The sequence below is a fragment of the Trematomus bernacchii genome, unplaced genomic scaffold, assembly GCF_902827165.1.
Source record: "Trematomus bernacchii unplaced genomic scaffold, fTreBer1.1, whole genome shotgun sequence".
NCBI classification, from domain to species: domain Eukaryota; kingdom Metazoa; phylum Chordata; class Actinopteri; order Perciformes; family Nototheniidae; genus Trematomus; species Trematomus bernacchii.
The window spans coordinates 2,630,287-2,643,537 of record NW_022987710.1 but is presented as its reverse complement, the minus strand read 5'-3'; the positions used below and the strand labels follow the sequence as shown (position 1 = coordinate 2,643,537).

The following is a 13,251-nucleotide window of genomic DNA, read 5'->3' as shown; positions in this document are numbered from 1 at the left end:
ATGGTCCGGCCTTCAACAGCTCTATGCCAATTATGGGATGTCATCATATGCCGTTTCCATGGCAACGCATCCCTCGCCATAAAACACAATGTTGTCTTAACTCAATGGAAAAGGTTCCAAACGGCACCAGACTTCAGATGACAGTTAATGGTCCGGCCCTCAACACCTCAATATGACAATAGTGAGTTTTCCTCAAAAGCTGTTGCCATGGCAACGCATCCCTCGCCGTTAAGCACGATATTGCTATAACTCCTGTGTGAATGGTAAAAAAGGGTTCAAATTTCACATGTGTGCTAACGGTCAAGCCCTCGAGACATATATGTGTCAGTTTTTAGATTTCGTCAAATGTAGTTGCTATGGTAACAAAATGGTTGCCGTGAAACACGGTTTTCTCATAACTCCAGTTAACATGCTCCAAACGGCCCAAAACTTCACAGGTTTGATAACGATGTAGCCCTCAACACATCTAGGCGTATTATGGGGTCTCATCAAATTCCGTTGCCATGGCGACAGATCACTCGTCATCAAACACAATGTTTACAATACTGCTGTAACTCCCATGTACGTTGTCCGATCGACCTGAAACTTCCCACGTTTGCCAACGGCCGAGTCCTCGAGACATCTGCCTGACGTCGACGTGCGGACAACAGCCTGCGGAGCGTCGAAGACCCGCTCAACGCTGCTTGCAGCTTTAATTATTATTCTTACTACCTACAAATGTATTCAAAATGTATTTCAAACTAATTCAACACAGTAAATCAAATAGGTCAACATATTCTACTTTTTCTGACCACAGAAGCCTTAAACAATTACACTTTTAATATTTAGAAGATATTGTCCCTCGTGCCCATGCACTATATGGTACGGTCCAATCGAGCACAGGTGTTTCACTGATTGAGCCCCTACTTAAGGTGCAGTTTTCTGTTGCTCTGTTTGGAACTTCACAACTTTGAATGAGAGGGTGAGCAGGTTCCTTTGGCACAGCGTTGTTACGTTAAGTATGATTTAAAATAAAGCTGTCTGAACCAAATAATGACTTGGGTTTTATTTTACCCATGTCCAGCAAAAATGTCAACTTACAAGTTATTAATGTGTTTCCCTGAGTGTGCCTTTTACTATGCCCCTATGCCAGCTGTGACGAAGAGGTCTTTGTCACACAAACACCAAATCAGTGCTCAAATAAAGAGGAATTAACATCTCTGAAAGAATGAGGCGCTGCTTGGATTTGAACCCAGGACCTCCTGTTTACGAGACAGGCGCTTTAACCTCTAAGCGACAGCGCCTGGTTCTTCTTCTTTGTAGAACTATTTTATTTTTCCCTTGGTGTATTATCAGTCCAGCTATGTTCAACATTCTAATAAATGCCTCTTAATCTTACACCATTATCCCAGTTGGTGTTGTGAGTGAGGAACTGCTGGGATTTGAACCCAGGATCTCATGTTAACCAGACAGGCTCTTTAAACAAGAAGTGAGATCGCCTGCTGAAGATTTCATGGACAGCATACAGCACCTGTCCTTACACCCTCGCAGTGACATGACTAATCCTAAAGAAACCCCACAATTAAAGGGGAAAACGGGAGAAACCAGGAACAAACTAAATTCTTGGAAATATTTAAATAATGCACAGATAAAGATTTATGTAAGATCTGCATCGCTCTCTTGTCTTGTTGCCAAACTACCAGAAGATGGTGCTGCTGTGCAACATTAATGATGTCTTTACACACACACACACACACACACACACACACACACACACACACACACACACACACACACACACACACATTTGAATACTTTATTTGGTTCCACAAATTATATTACATAAGACAGGGAATCAAATATATCGGGGCTAAGCAGCACAGAACACTTAGGGGAACACATAGCATCTCCCTCTCCACACGGCTAAGCAGCAGCCTTAAGGGAACACATAGCATCTCCTTCTCCACACGGCTAAGCTGCCAATAATAGCTGAAACAGAGCAATATTTGGCAATTTGTTTGGCTTTTCTCTTTGACATTCCAGCAATTCTCAGACCAATCATGGTGTATTTATATACATGGCCAAGACTTCCGAATATGAGTATGCTATATCTACACTTGTACCCAAAGCTGGTTATGACATGGAGCAGTGGTTGGTATTTGATATACTTGTCCTGGAAAGCCTGGTCCATGTACAGGTCAAAGGCACAGCCTACTTCTAATATTAGCACCTCCCTGTGGTTGGTGTCAACAAAAACAACATCAGGTGTATTTGGGATGTTAGCAAAGACATCATTGGTAAAACCAAACCATTCTGGTAACACTCTAGTGTGCTTGTACATTGCTGCGCTAGATGGTAAGATGTTTTGTACCGCATCAGACACAATGTCCACAATACGGTCATGACGGGCTATGTACAGGCGTTTGTATGCATTACATCCATTTGTTATGTGTGCAATGGATTCTCGGTGTTGTTGTGAATCCTGGTGGTTTAAACAGAATGGAGTGTGAATGTGAGGGTACACACACACACACACACACACACACACACACACACACACACACACACACACACACACACACACACACACACAGTATGAACACTCCTTATTGTGCCTCATTGTTCATGCAAACACTTGATAAGGAAGAAGTGAAGTACCAAAGAGCGAGTCCTTTGAGGTGGGGATGGATAGTCCCAGGACTCATCGTTTATTCATCATCATGGATGAGGTTGAAGCGCCGGCCCCGGGGTCCCGAGTGTCCGAGGGATTGATGGCATGTTTAACTGTGGGCTATTGATGTGTTGAACATGCAGAGCTGGTGGTTTCCCCTCCTCTGTGCACTGTCTCCTCCCCAGAGGACCATTGATCTTGAACAACAAGCCATTCTGCGGCCGACTGTTAATCATCTGATCACCTCCAGAGATCTGGTGTTGAGATCTCCAAATCAGGTTGAATACTTAAAACGAAAGTTAGTTATAATCAAATATAATCAATTATATTCTTGTATAACCCACAATGAAAATGCTTCATATTTTATGATTTTCTATATTTACAGTATAAACAAAACACAAGTGGTTTGTTAAGTTGAGTGTGTAAGGCCTATAATGGTTTATGGGTTTCACTGATAAGAGAAGAGGCAGCTCCTGACTTAAGGAGAAATACATTGAGGCCCCAAAAAGGTGGTTATGTCATAGCCGAGAATAATATTTTGCAAGTCCTGCAAAGGGGTCATGTCCTTTTTACACAAACATGGGAAGGTGTGTCTTATGCCAGAGCCATAGAATATGTCTGGTCATGTCCAGTTCTTTACATCAGAGGCCATGCCCAGTTTCCACACATATGGGTATGGAGGAGGTGTCTTTAGGTTTTTCTATCCTGTTTTCGAGCATAAAGACACTGGCAGATGGGAAGGAACTTTCTTTTTGGAGAGAGTGAGAGAGGGGGGGGGGGGATCCCCTGGTATACTCTCTCTCGGTAACGCTCTCTCCCTGAGAGCTGGGTTTTTGCTCTCGGTAAGGTTCTCTCAAACTTGGTAACTATTGCGTAAATCTCTGTGTATTGAATGCTGAGGGAATGGTTTAGATGAGAGTTTTGAACGGGATCTTTTAAACCATTCTTTAAATGTGTTGGAATTCTTACCCCTACCATTCTTTAAATGTGTTGGAATTCTTACCCCTACCATTCTTTAAATGTGTTGGAATTCTTACCCCTACCATTCTTTAAATGTGTTGGAATTCTTACCCCTACCACAGTGGCGGCTGGTGGAAAATATTTTAGGTGGGGCTGTGGAAATGGTGATCAAACAATACTAGGGGGGTCCGGGGGGATGCTCCCCCGGTACATTTTTTTGAGAAAAGACCCCTTAAATTATGACTTCTGGTGATGTTAGAGGGGGGGGGGGGGGAAGGACAATTTGAGGCTTAAAAATATGAGAAGACTGATCAATACCTCCATAACTTCAGTGTGGTTAGCTATGAATCTTCCAAAACTTCCAAACACCTTGTCCTGGACATAGTTTCTACAGCATAAACTGTGCAACAGTACAGTAGGCCCACACAAACTGCAGACCACCGGGGCTTTGGGAACACTGATTTAATTCCCATTTAACCTGTTAAGGGGCTTTTTTCCCCCTTTTTTTTTCTCACGAAACTGTCTCAGGGCTTCTTAAAATGTAATAAACTATTCATGTGTCCTACTCAGAGGAAACGCATCTAACTGATGATATGAACCATGTTTACCGAAACAAAACACAAGTCTCACAAGAAGCGTCTAAATGAGCCCTGAGCGAAAAAATGCTGATGCACTCTAGGTATAAATCAATCGATATACTCATCGGATATGCACAAACAAGCTTACAAACTGAGATTCCACAGATTCTAGAAATATAAGTATCATCACTGAGCGATCAGAACTTGCGACAGGGGAAGCAAATACAGACATCACACGGCGTAGCTTTAGGTAGCAAAACACGGAGATATGCTCACCTTTTGCAGAATAACAATTCTGATCAAAAACGCGAAAAACGCAGTTGAAGGTTAATCCATAGGTTAATCCAATGTGCCTGTCACTTTGAAAAATGATTGATGATCCATAATTCAATTTTTATGTCAAAAACGGAGTTTTCATTAGCTGCTAATGGTAGCTTCCAGAGTGTATGACAGCTTCCTGTTTTGTCTCCTTGGATACGAGTCCAAACAACTCACAGACTGCACCGGGCGCTCACGTAGGAGCCCTGTGACCATCAGATTTGACGACGCTGATTGGCTGAAATTATGTTTCGGCGGCATAGTTTAAAGATAGCAACAGTTGGCTTCTGCTGCACTTGCTGCACTCTCGTCTGGGCGCTGTGCTAGCGCCCAGACGAGAGGGAGTAATGATACACGGGCAAGGCCAGGCAGGAAACATGTGACTTATCAGTAACTTTAGACATCGTAACACAATTTTAACGAGATTTTATTGTAGGTTATACATTTTACTGATACCAATTATATAATATTTACCTTGTTTATTAAAAATAAAAATAAAAATAAAATATATATTTTTGAAATATATATATATATTTTTTATTTGTAATGTGGGAAGAGGGGGGGCGGCGCCCCTAGCGCCCCTATGGGCCGGCCGCCACTGCCCTACCATTCTTTAAATGTGTTGGAATTCTTACCCCTACCATTCTTTAAATGTGTTGGAATTCTTACCCCTACCATTCTTTAAATGTGTTGGAATTCTTACCCCTACCATTTTTAAATGTGTCGGAAGACTTTAATGGGTGAACTATGAATTGAGGTTTTGGATTAGAAAAGAACCCCAGCATGATATGTTTAGTATGATTATAATGTTGTAACGAGAGAAGGTAAAAACCCTGTATTAGTTTGGACCTATTTTTCTTCAAATAAACTGATCCCACCTTTTGGATTGGGACAACTTAAAAGACATCTGCGCTCTCCTCTCCTGCTTGAAAGGTAAGATTGCACACTGCCACACTCACACTTAGGTAGGGCCACACCTCATTTACTGATATCAAAGCCCTTCGGGATCGCTTAAACAGATTTAGGGGGTCGTCTGAATTGAAACAGCAGTTAATTGAACCTGGTTCTTCGGGGAGTTAATAGAGGTGAGATCTTGCTGACGTTGGTGGATCTGAGCCAAGCAGTAAACTTACATAGACTCAATAACTTCGGTTAGGTCAATTAGGAGGTCTGAGTAATTTAAGTTTGGAATAAATTATCGGATTACTCCCGACTCTTACACTGGGGTTCAGCAGATGATGGAAAAACATCAAGGAGGTCAAAGTAGATTAATTAGATCACAGATTTTAACGAAGAAGTGTTGGATTGCATTTGTTACAGAACAATAAAGATAAGAGACGGTTTCACTGATAACTGTGTCACGTCTTCTTTAAAGCTAATCAATCAACATGTTTATAGCAGAGGATGAAGCCACAGCACCTCTTCCCTCATGGATTCAAACTGAACACTAAGATGCCACTATGTGCTAAACACAGGACTCTCAAAGTGTACAGGTAGGTCCCTCTAAGAGGCACATAGCTGCCAGTAGGTCATTGGTTCAGAGGCAAACTTAAAGCCGTGCAAGATTAATATCTGTGTAATTTACGAAGAATGCTGCTGCCATTAAAAGTAAATCCTTTTGCATTTCAGTTTGTAGCAAAACACAAACCCTTAATCAGTCTGCATAGATCATTTTATCCTTCTAGAAGCAGTGAGACGCTGTGTCTGTTTCGGCTCTCTGGCAGCTCGTCCTCTTGCTCAAACCTCAATAAAGACAACTGAAGGTCCGTGCTGCTGATAGGGAGCAATCAGCCCTCTGGATTCTCAGTGTTCTTCCTCTGAGGTTATAATGAGGTTAGCGGAGGATTTGCTGAGTGCTTTTCATTGTTTTTGCTTCCTGTCCTGTGGCCCTGGCAGAGATGTAATCCTCTTCTCCTTCCTGTCTGTTCTGTCTAAGGTGAGGATAAGTGCACGAGATGATTTCACCTCACCACTATCTCCTCTCGCAGCAACAACACCACAAGAACAGGAAGGAAAACATGATGCTATACCTGCACACGATAATGGCCTCATTTGGGCCAATCAGGAATGAATACGCCTCTTTGTTACGGTTCTGAAGGAGTTGAAATGAGGTGGTGAAGTTTCCTCGTGTTTCATCCAAATCAGAGTGTGTCAGATTGGCATATAGTTTCAAGCCAGTACTTTCGACGGAAACACAGACACACATACATCCTGTTGAGCAGGATCTACAGTTTCCAGTATTTTCCGTTTCGTAAAATGATGAAATACGGCGAAGATATTAAAATATGTGCTTCCATTTTTCATACTTTTGAAATGTATTAACTTTATATCATCGTATCTCCGTGTTTACTGGGTCTTTTTGCATGAAACAAAGACTGGGATATAGATTCAAGCCAGTACTTTCGACGGAAGCACACGGCAATGTTGTCCGGACTGTTGTTTTTATGCGGCACCGGCTTGAACAGGTCATGTGATCTGATCACTCCGGCGTGACGGTCGACTCCAAAGGGTTAAGGCCCGGACACACCAAGCCGATTTTGGCCATCGATGGGCGTCAGGCCGACGATGAGCGTCGACACGCCCTACTCAGATTGGTGTGTCCCGCACCGTCGTGTCTTTTCAGCCGTGCCGACACCTTTTCGGCCGACTGCCCACCGATTCAACATGTCGAATCGGTGGGCAGTCGGCCAAAGGCTGTCGGCAAAATAAATCACTCTGATTGGCTGTTCAGCTAGCGAATCAGTGCATGAGAAGCGAAAACGGAAGTGAGGGACCCAAACAAACTATTAAGAAGGCAAATCTGAGATTTAATTTAACTCCAGCTCTCGACACAGGTTCGGGAAAGCCCCATGAGCTTCTCGCTGTAGAGTGAAAATGGAACGCACACACTATTTGTTGTTTGTTTATATCACGCAGTCTGTTCTTCTTCTCTCGGTGTATCACGCAGTCTGTCTTCCGGTTGTTGCCTCTTTTGAATGACGAATACACACTACCGCCGCCTGCTGGTAAGGAGAGTTATTGCCACTCACGCATGCGCAGTTCGTACGTGCTACTTGGCCGTCGGCTGAAGTCTTTGCGGTGTGTTCCAGTGCGACACATGGCCAAGACGCAGAGACGCGAGGCGACACAACAGTCGGGGGTCCGTCTGTGTCAGTTCTTTGGTGTCAGCTTGGTGTGTCCGGGCCTTTAGGCTCATCTGCTCCTGGAGGCTTTCATTATAATTGTGGAACTGAATTCCCAAGAGGACATTTTCTGTTACAATGTAGGTTGTTGCAGGAGGACTACATTCAAACTTTGGTATAGGAAATGACATGTATGTACAGTTGACATTTGTTGTGTGAGAACAAGTTATTATTTTGTTCTTTATATTCTCACTTGTGGTGTGTGAGTGAGTGAGTGAGAGAGAGAGAGAGAGAGAGAGAGACTGCCCTTTGTACATGTAGCTGTGGCTGACAACAAATAATGTTATTATGAATACATTTGCCTCCGAGTCCTGCATGAACTGTGCATAGACTGTATTTTAACATTGGTCATATGGTGGTACTTGGAGAGACAACTATTTTCTCAGGTGGTACTTGGTGTAAAAAGGTTGAGAACCACTGGTCTAGAGCAGTGGTTCCCAAACGGTGTGCCGCGGCACACTGGTGTGCCGTGAGGCAAGTCCGGGTGTGCCGTGGGATTTTGTGACAACCATACGTTATTATTGCAATATACAACTACACAAAAATAATTATTTTTAATTTACTATATCAGTACTTTGTATGCACTCATTTCATAATACAGAGGCAAACTCTATACCTAACAACAATTCTTTTAAAAAAAATCCTCACAGAACCCCATATTTCGCAGGTAACGCAGTTGCAGGTGGGAATTATAAGACCGTGACACATCGAAGGCTGAAGGACAACATTAAAACAGAGAAACACGCAAGAGGGAAAATGGAGCGCTTTCTTGTGCGGAGCAAACCACCAACCACCAGTGCAGAGACTGCCGAAAACCCACCACCGAAAGAAAAGAGGAAAAAAACTGTCAGCAGACAGTATCATGAAAGTTACCTGACTTATGGCTTCAGTTGGACCGGGGATGTCAACAATCCTCAGTCCGAGTGCATCGTCTGTCGGGAGAAGTTAGCTAATGCGAACATGGTTCCAAGCAAGCTGAAGAGGCACTTGGAAACCAAACATCCCTTCCATGTTCAGAGAAACTTGGCCTACTTCAAAAGAGCGCGGGATCTGAACCAGAGGCAGCAAGACCGTTTGTTGGATTGTGTGAAAGTGTCTGAAAAGGCAATGGAGGCTAGTTACATGCTAGCGGAGCTCATTGCAAAGCAGAAGAAACCTCACACAATAGTGGAGACACTCATCCTCCCCGCTTGCAAAAATATTGTAGGTGTCATGCTGGGTCCAGATGCCGCAAATGAGCTATCCAAAGTGCCGTCGTCTGATAATACAATCAAAAGAAGAATCGACGACATGTCAGAAGACATTGAGCAACATTTGACAGAGAAACTGCAGGCGAGCGGCAGATTTTCCCTACAAATAGACGAATCTACTGACATAAGTGGGGCTGCCCAACTTCTGGCAAACGTCAGATATGTTGATGCTGACTCTATCAAAGAGACGTTTTTCTTCTGCAAAGAAATGGAAAGCCATACTACGGGAGAAGAAATATTCAGGGTAACTAATAACTATTTAAAAGTGCCACCAAGGATTAAAAAAATCTGCGCGCCCCGACAGGCACATGTATCTCACTAATTTGTAAGTCAGCAAAAATATTTACAATAGCACATGTTTCAATGCTGATTGCTGAAATGTTACATTTATAATTTCTGAAATATTTCGTTAATAAATATTTCATGAGTAATATAGTTTTCTTTGTCACATTTTATTTGGCATTAGTAAATAATTATGCACATTTACAGATATTTTACATGATATGAGTGATAACACGTGTTATAAGGGCTATTTTGCACAATAGGTGTGCCTTGAGATTTTTACTTGTCCTTTGGTGTGCCTTGGGCACAAAAAGTTTGGGAACCACTGGTCTAGAGGACATAAAGGCCTGGATGGCGTGCAACTTCTTAAAACTGAATGAAGGAAAAACAGAAGTAATGGTTTTTGGTAGCACCACTGGCATCACTTCTGTAGACCAGAGGCCTGTACTACGAAGCTGGTTCAACATAACCTGGATATGTTTGGGTTAGCCGGTTGGCCCAATCCAAAACATACGCGCTCTCGCTAAGCTGTACTACGACGCTGGTTATCAAGTGGATCGCTCAAGCCAGCCGTGTCCTATCTAGTTAGGTGCGCGTTCACATGAAAGGGATGGTATTTGGAGCATTCGACCAATCACAAACATGGACAAGCGTACTGACAGCGCAGCGTCATACTTCCTGAATGAAAAGTGAACTTTAATATTAGTCAAATATGAAGAAGTTAAACTTTAAACATCCATGACTTAAACACTTTATCCAGGATAAAAGCCACATAGCTGCACCTGCAAGGTGAATACAGCTGGTAAAAGAAAAAGCGTTTGAATGCGTACATTAACAGGTTTATGATATCACTGCCCCCGTCCAAGACACGATCTGACTTTAATTACATTTGACTCGAGTGTTTCGTCAACTTAATGTGTTGCATAATACTTCTGCATACAGTATGTGACACTGTAAGTGTTGCACGGCCAGATACGGCTCAAGAAGCTGACTCAAATAAGGAAATATATGATACATTATGACAGGCATCCTCAAAGTCCGGACTCCGATCCAGACCGAACCACAACTGTCTCTGGACTCTGAGCAAATTATACTTTTCATATGTATTATCTGTATTATCTGTATTATCTGTGTTATGTGCGAGACATCGCCACAACGCAACGAGTCAAAATTCTCCACTATGTCCGCTGCATACAGCGCTCTGCATGTCAGACTGTTCCGCTGTCTGTGTGTGTGTCTGTCAACGCTTTGGTCCAATCACATTTAGCATCCCGTCAGCGTTTTTTCCCCCCACCAACAGTCTGCGAATCAGAGGCACAGTAGGGCGGGTCTTCGCGGAATGCGGGTGGGAAAAATGCGTGTGTCGTGTCGTCTCTGAGTCAGAGCGAGAGTTTAAAAAAAAAAAAAGTCAGAGCGAGAGTTAACAGCTCATCTAGTTGCATCTGTACTGTAGCTCGTAGCCTAGTTTCACCTACCGGGGTGGCAACTGCCACCCTAAAAATAGGCCTTGCCACCCCAGCTGCCACCCCAAGAAAGAAAAGTTGTGGCTCATCTGACATTTATGAGAGAAAGTCTCTAATGTCCGAGTGCAAGTGAATGCAGCACAAGATGCACGTCTTGTAACGCCTCCCTCGTCCCTGGCGCGAGCGTGGAAATATGATTGGCGGAGATTTCATTTGAACGGGACGGCGCAAAACGAGAAGCATTCGGACCCAAGTACTGAAGGAATGAGGTATTAGCGGTCTACAATGACAGAGAACAGACTGTCAAGTTTGGCTGTACTCAGCATTGAATCAAAACGCACTAAAGCTGTTGATCTTAATACGTTTGTGAGGCGTTTTGCTGAACAAAATGGTAATCGCCGCATTCAGCTGTAATAGACATGTCAACTTGATGCTCTGCTCACGGATGAGCATACAAAACTGTTAAGATGATGACCTTACGTGTGTAAATATATTTTATTCTTTGTGGGGGTCTGCCTGCCCTCAAAAAACAGTTTTAAGTCCTGAGAAAGTCAAATAAGACGGTGTGTAAAACTACACTGCCCAGCCAAAAAAAAGTAACCACTTTGATTTAACTAGGCCAGTAGGTAAGGACATTCCACTGGATAATAACTGAAGTATAAAAGAATGCATGACTGAAGTGATGGAGACCATGTTTGAAGGCAAACAAAAAGAGGAAATAACAGGTCAAATCAAGCAAATCCCTCTCTCAGATTCCACAGCAACCAGAAGAACATAAATACTGGCTGGTGATTTGATTAATCAGCTTTGTGATGGAATAAAAAATGCACAGTGCATTTCCTTAGCTGTGGATGAGTCCACTGACACCACTGACAATGCTCAGTTGCTGGTCTTTGTGAGTTTTTATGATGAGGCAAAGGGGGAGTTTGTTGAAGATGTGTAGGGCCTGACGAACCTCAGTGGACACACAAGGGGGCAAGACATTTATAAAGCAATAATGGGAATGCTGAATGAAAGAGGGTGCAGCTGCCTTTATTCATAACGTGCAGCTCTCACACTGCGACTCTGAGGGATCAAGCACAGACACAATAACAATGAAAACTGCTGCATACAGATTATTTTTGTTTTTGCAACCTTGTGTTAAGAATCTTGTTGCAATTGTTTAAAAGTTTGAATGACCGTAATAAACGGACCTTTGTCTCATTGAAAACATTTTTTTGGACCTTTAAGATTTGTATTTGAGTACCCCTGCATTATGTGCAACTTGGTCATTATGGGGAAAAGAACACTTTCATGCCGATCTAGATCCCTCCGCTTCGCGTCGGGCTCCTGATCTGCCTGTCGGTGTTCTTTTCCCCATAATGACCGCGTCGCTGCACATTATCCCGCTTATTACATGGCCACATTCTCAACAAAGTAATGATATGACTCCCAATATTAATTGAAATGCTTTTATGGATTTAGAAAATGATTTTATTGATTTAAAAAATAGTTGTATGTATTGATTTAAATTGACATGCATCCGCTAAGGAAAATAGTCCGTTGTTACCGTTTGAAAAACGTAGCAACGGCAGGAAGGCGGAGCTTTTTGATTACAGATTTGAAAACATTGTTGCTTGCTTTAAAAGTAGCACAATTCATTATGTCAAACCTTGGAAAGTATCTAGATATCCCTGCCCTAATGCCAAAGGAACTGCACACTGAATATGTTTTGCCGTTTGATGTCCATGTCTGGACCGCTGCGTAAAAAGGAGGGTTTCTGCCCGTTACTTCTCCGCTGTTTTCTTGTCGCTCTTGTCTTGTCAGTTAGAAAAGCCAAACTGTATACAGTTAAATCGAACGGACTTGTTTGTGCAGATGTGAGCGTCTTTAACAACGGTCAATAAATCCTTGACAGCGGTCTGTCTGTTCTGGATTAACAACGTGTCACGTGTTCTGAATTGACCAATCAGAATCGAGTATTCAACTAAGCCATGTAATAAAATGTGATATGTTATGAATGATAATGGAACACATCGACGTCTGCACTCACAGTGCCGTGGACTGTACTTAATGTTACTCTGATCCGGTTACTTATGTTGTGGCAGATATTTAAGTAAGCTTTCTTAACGCTAATGTTATAATAGTCAGATTGCTCTGAAGATGGGAGGGGATATTCTATTAATTTTCACGTTCACACAGTCAGTTGATTTTTGCCGGCCGTCTTTCCAGCAACGGCAGTTTTTCTGTATTTCCTCTATCCTGTAATATGACTTGATCGCTTTAAACTCCGCACACGGAGCTCTGATTGGTCAGCAGGCGGTGCTTTCACTGAGTTGATCTCTTAGCCTGCAACCTAAACTGCTCCGGAGGAGGTTAGCCGCTCAGCATAAATTACCATGGAGATCTAGCCCGCTAAAAAGAGAACCAGCGTCGTAGGACTGGAAACCCCGAGTTTTCCCTGAAGTTAGCCAGCTAAGCGAAAATCCGGCTTCGTGGTACAGGCCTCTGGGTTCCTTGGCTCAGTACACCAAGCCCACCATTACGGACCTTGGGATTAAAATGGACCGTGAACTCAAACTTGAGAGT

At 42.9% G+C, this 13,251-nt stretch overlaps 1 non-coding gene across 1 annotated transcript; it reads right to left on the bottom strand.

The window, feature by feature from the left end:
• Positions 1-1,210: 1,210 nt before the first annotated feature.
• trnat-cgu lies at positions 1,211-1,283 on the bottom strand. Its single transcript has one exon. It is a non-coding gene; the product is annotated as a tRNA-Thr (tRNA).
• Between the last annotated feature and the right edge of the window lie 11,968 nt (positions 1,284-13,251).